The following is a 6,162-nucleotide window of genomic DNA, read 5'->3' as shown; positions in this document are numbered from 1 at the left end:
AATATATATATTTTTTAAAGAAGCCAGTTGTGTTGATTTCCGTATGTTCGCTGCCAAGAAAGAAAATTCAAGGGCACCCAATCACCCAAACTGGAAAATCCAGCGGGAGGAGATGGTGCCCTTGTTGGTTTTACCGATGAGGCTAACATCCAGAAACCTCGACTACTGGCTTCGTCTGGCCTGTAGCCAGATTCGCTGCAAAGAAAGAACATTCAATGTTCTAACTATCGGTGTCGGAGCCGGAGTTGTCGGTGTGGTAGTGCATGCGGCAGGCTGTGTCGTCGAACACCTTGACGATCATCTCGCTGTCCCCCTCGTAGAGGAAGGTGAGCTGGCAGCCGGGCTCGAGGTCGAGGTCACGGGCGAACTTGTCCCACCCCGTGTGCAGGTACATCTTGCCCTACCCGTCGAACGGGACCTCCACGGTCCAGCGGCAGAAGTTGCAGCTGGCCTCCCGTAGCTGCAAGTGCGCCGGCTCGACGCCGTCGACGAACTCGGCGAACTTGTCCGGTAGCCGCTTGATGGCGAGTGGGTCGTCGTCGATGCGGAGGAGGAACTCGAAGCAGCGCTCCTCCTGCGAGGACGAGGAGGGCGCATGCGAAGGCGAGCGTGGGGCTGTAGCTGCTCCACCACGGCGGCCCCTGTGGCACCCCGGACCAACTGTCCGAAATACCCGTTATGCATTCACTCATGATCCCATGATCAGTGTAACATGAGCACATAACCGAACTGATAAACAGAGTTACAACATCCATTACATAGTACCGAAATAATAAATAGTCTTACAAACGGTCTCATGACCAAGTCTTACACAAATGGCCACATCGGGCTGAAATCAAACATCCAAAAGCAGCGGATACAATCAACTTCGTCGGGCCCAAGTCATGCCTTAAACCCTACAGGCAGCTGACCGGGAAACGTCCTAAGTCGCATAGTCGTCCTGATAACCTCCATCATCTTCGAAATCCTCCTCATAGTCTGGCCAAGTAAATAGCCAGGGACAAAGCCGTGAGTACATTTTGAATTGTACTCGCAAACCATTTACAAAGTAACATATTTAAAGGGAACAAGGTACCGAGGATTAAACTAGGAGATCAAGAGGGAATATCTACTTTCATTTAAGAATATGTCATGTAGGAGAGAAGAAGTGTTTTGGTGGAGTTAGCATCTCAACTTCATGGGCGAAGGAGACACTCAAAGATTCATCTAAGACATCCCTACAAGAATTAATTTAAGAAGACTCTTCACGACATAAACACCTAGGAAGGGTAGACCCAGATTTTATTTCCTTTCCGACCATCTCATTATGGCCACCACTATTTTTCCAGTACTCCAAGTACCAACAGAAACATTTCCTTTCTTTGCAAAGCATTTCTAAAACAAAACTCAACACAGCTAAGCAACGGCCATCCCAACTGTCCATGACCGCGGACGCGGCTATTCAAATAGATTTGACTCTGCAGAGTTTGCACACTTTCCCCACAAGATCCGATAAATCCGCCGGGATCATCCCCGGTCCATCATACGAAAGTATGTGGGTCTCGGATAATCGGTCGAAACTTTTCGCTTAATCAAATTAGCAAGAGGTCCTACCCTATGGAGTATGTACCTCCCCGGCACCGTGGCAGCGCACCTCCATTTGAGCGTGGCTCCACCGCCAAGCCAGGAGACCCATAGTGTCTTCCGGACGGGTCAGCCCCGAAGGCCTCCCGTTATACTATTGTCCCAACCTTGACAACCCGGACTCGGGGGTAACCGTACCCTTGTATAGTTATGCGGTGCCTCAAGCTAAAGTGAACAAACGTCAAGTTAAGCCCCGTGCCCATGTTGGAGTAATGTGGTTGCGCGGGTTGGTTGTTCCGGGCGAATACATAGAACCATGTGTTGTTTTTCCCAAAACCAAGTTACCAAACTAACCTCTCCTTCAAAACCTCAATATTGTTTTCTTTAAACCTTTTCTCAAAGTTACACATGGGCAAGATCTCATCTTCCCAAGGTTTTTAAGAAAAACTTTTACAACAAGGTAAGACCTTGAGGGTTTTCCCAACCTAAAGTTTATGTGTGAACTAAGACGTACAATAGCATCAAGGTTGCCATCATACCATGAAGGGTGTAAACGACATCCATACTCACATTGAGCATGAATGGAGATAATCAAAAAGTGGAGCAATAATCATGATGTTAACCCAAAGTTTTTACTAGAATTAGGAGGTGTCAAATGCGTGAGATTTAATCCACATACTTAGAGTAAGTACGCGAATCTACCAAGAGGGAATAATTACATAATTGGCGGCAAGTATGTCCAAGAAGAGAATTATCCAACCGAACAACGCAAAGGATCAAGATGGGGAAGAATAAAAAGATCTCAACCAAGAACATAGATAATCAAGGAGTCAAAGTAAATGGCTTGCCTTGGCCGGCTAGTCCCTGGTCTTCTTCAACACCTTCTCCAAAATCCTCTCCTTCGGCTTCTCCCACGTTCGTATCTAGCGTCGCGAAAATAGAAGAGCAACATACAATCAACAATTAACTCAAAAAAAAACAAGTTTTTAAAAGAATATGGTAAAGCATGCAGGGGTGTATGTTGTATCAAAGTAAAAACATGCATTGGCCAAATTTATAAGAAAAGGGTTGGGGTGGGAAATTAAATAATAACAAGTTTTTAAAGAACAACATTTCATGTGACACACTAACTTTACAAACGGGCCAGAATTGTTTTCTACAGGGACCCATAGTATTTTTCTGAGATGGACAACATTAAAATAAGATCATCACAATTGGAATCAGTCAAAAATATTAATTCTACGATTTTAGGATTTTTGTGGAGTATGTAGAATACATAGAGCAAGTTTAATACATTAAAATTCGTATAAAAATCCTAAAAATATGGGGTCAGTGGCATGTGAAATATCTTGAAATTATCTTTCTAACGTCACTGGTTTCATTTGATTTCGAGTTGTAGAACTCTGGTTATAAGCAATTTAGTTCACTGGTTTTTAGATACAAAAACTGAAAAATTTAAACAGATTTTCAAACGAAAAACTGGGCGGGAAGGAGTTGGGCCGAGTTTGTGAAGGAAACGGGCCGTGCGGTGGGCCGGCCCAGGGGAGTGTCCACGCGGGCAGAGAGAAAAAAGAAAAAATAAAAAATAAAAGAAAAGGGGGAGGCCCGCAGTGGGCCAGGCCTGCATGGGCAGCATGGCCACGCTGGCCTGCAAGGCCCATGCGGCCCTAGGATGTCGATCCGATGGCCAGAGGCCATCGTCGTCCTCACGTCGCCAGCAGGGACGCGGGCGGCGGCGAAACGCCCAGGCGGAGGCCGGGAACTTACCGGCGAGGGGCGGAGTTCGTCGGCGGGGGCTTGGGCGGTCTCTGGCGTGGCAGAACTTGGCTGGAACGAGCTCGGCGGCGCTTCTCTCCTCCTCCCTGGCTCCTTCCGGCGTTGGCGCTCCCGCGGTGCTTCACGGGAAGAGCTTCGCGACGGCGTTCCTCGGCAGGGCTGGGGAGGAAAAATGGAGCAGGGTGACGGTGCTTGGTCGACCAGGGGCGGGTGAAAGGAATAGAGGGAGAGAGGGGCGTCGACGGCGGTGGTTCGGCGACCTTGGCGTGATCGGGCAGGGCTCCGCCGGGGGAGGGGGCAGCAGCCCAGAGCAGCGCCCCGGGCGCTCTCTGGAGCGTATGGGGAGGTGGGGAAGAAGTGGGGCGGTGTGAGGGTGGAGGAGGGGTGCGGTGCCCCTTTATATAGGCGGGGCAGGGCAACGGGCGGGAGGCGGACGGTGGCGTCGGCCAATCCAGCGTGGGGGACAGCAGCAGCGAGCGGGAGGGAGTCGAGGGGGCGCGCGGGGCCTCGAGGAGTTAGGGAGGTATACGAGGCGTCTGGCGCGTTTCCGAGGCGAGAGCGGGCGTCGAGGCGTCGCCGCTCGCCTGGTGACTGCACGCGCGTGCGCGGGAGGATGTCCAGGGCGTGCACGTCCGTGGCCAGGATTCTGGTGGGCTTTGTGGCTGGCCTTGGGCCGAGTTGGAGGGGAAAGGGGAGTCCAGGGAGGGTCCAAGGTGTGGGGTGCGGGCCAGGTTGTTGGCAAAGAAAAGGGGTGGGGTGAAGGCATCATGGCCCGGCCAAAACAAGAGAGAAAGGGGGAGTGGGGTAGGAAGAGGGGGTAGTGTCCCCTTAGGGTTTGCAAAAAGAGAGAGAAGAAAGGGGTACAAAAATGGAGGGGTCATGGCCACGGCCATATGAGAGAAATGTGCAAAGAAAAGAGAGGGGGAAGTGTTCCCCCTTCCTAGGGTTTTCTCCAAAAGAGAGAAAGAGTGGGTGTCATGGTGAGTGGAGAGAGGGGAGATGTCATGCTAATGCATGTGCACACATGCACCCAAATTTTTGATGAAGAGGGAAATTTGTTCTTAAAGAGAGAAGTTGGGTGTGGGGTGTTTCACAATTGGTGTCAAGAAGAGTTTTTCCCCTTTTTAATTTTTGGTACACAAACTTGTTACTAGGGGTTTTAGTGTGAGAAGTTGTTTATTCACACTTACTACCAACAATCTAAACAAAACTACAAGCTATGCACACTAGGTAGCAAGATATATAAAAGTTTTTGTTGGCCCAAAATTTTAAAACTAGAAAATATGCAGGGTTTGAAAAGCGGGTTGTGACAGACCTTCCCCCCTTAAAAGAATCTCATCCCGAGATTCCGGATCTAAGAGCTGAAGAGATAAGGGAACTCGCTCCGAAGATAATCCTCTCGTTCCCAGGTGGCTTCCTCCTCAGAATGATTACTCCACTAGACCTTGAAAAACTTGATCTTTCTTCTGCGAGTGACTCTTACGGCCTCTTCCAGGATTCGAAGTGGTTTCTCGCGGTAGGTTAAATCCTGGTTTAGGTTGATAGAGCGGTGGTCGATGTTCTTGAACACTTCGGGCTTATCAGGCACTTGGAGGCATTTCCGGAGTTGGGAGACATGGAAGACATCATGAAACTCTGACAGTTCTGCGGGTAGCTCCAATTGATATGAGACTTCTCCGCGGCGACCAAGGACCTTGAAAGGACCAATGTACCTTGGTGCCAACTTGCCCTTGACATGGAAACGTTGCATTCCTTTGAGAGGGGTGACACGGAGGTACGCAAAGTCTCCGCTGTTGAATGTCACATCACGGCGTTTGGGGTCGGCGTAGCTCTTCTGGCGAGATTGAGCAGCCTTCAAGCGATCTCGGATAAGTTGAACTTGTTCTTCTGCTTCACGAAGTATATCAGGTCCGAACACTTGACTTTCTCCAGTCTCGGACCAATTGAGAGGGGTGCGACACTTGCGCCCATAGAGTGCTTCAAAAGGCGCCATTTGGAGGCTGGCTTGATAGCTATTGTTGTAAGAGAACTCGGCGAAAGGCAGACAATTCTCCCATTTGGTTCCGTAAGCTAGAACACAGGCGCGGAGCATATCCTCCAAAATCTGATTCACCCGCTCCGTCTGTCCACCTGTCTGCGGATGATAAGCAGTACTAAAGGAGAGCTTGGTTCCCAGAGCTTCATGTAGCTTTTTCCAGAATCGAGAAGTGAATTGGGGTCCTCGGTCAGAAACAATGTTCTTGGGTACACCATGCAGACTAACAATCCGTGATACGTAGAGGTCGGCTAGCTCTCGGCCATTGTACGTGGTCTTGACCGGAATAAAGTGGGCGACCTTGGTAAGGCGATCCACAATTACCCATATGGAATCGTGTCCGCGGCTTGACCGTGGGAGTCCAGTGATAAAATCCATTCCCACTTCGTCCCATTTCCATACGGGAACTTGCAGAGGTTGGAGTAATCCAGCTGGGCGTTGATGTTCGGCTTTAACTCGTTGACAAACGTCACATCTTGCAATGAAGAAGGCAATGTCACGTTTCATTCCGTGCCACCAGAAAGTCTCCTTGAGATCCTGGTACATCTTTGATCCTCCAGGGTGAATGGAGTAAGGAGTATTATGAGCTTCCTCCATAATCAGGTTCTTCAGTTCAGGGATAGTTGGTACACAAAGACGTCCATTGTACCACAAGATTCCTTCTCCGTCCACGGAAAATCCAGCTACTTCCTCTTTGTCCATACGGCGTTTGATACCTTCAATACTCTCATGATCTTTCTGAGCTTCCTTGATTTGATCCCGGAGAGTCGGTTTAACTTCCAAAGTGG

This window comes from Lolium perenne, chromosome 7 (genome assembly GCF_019359855.2).
Source record: "Lolium perenne isolate Kyuss_39 chromosome 7, Kyuss_2.0, whole genome shotgun sequence".
Classification (NCBI taxonomy): domain Eukaryota; kingdom Viridiplantae; phylum Streptophyta; class Magnoliopsida; order Poales; family Poaceae; genus Lolium; species Lolium perenne.
The sequence above is the reverse complement of the archived record's forward strand: the minus strand, read 5'-3'. Positions refer to the sequence as shown.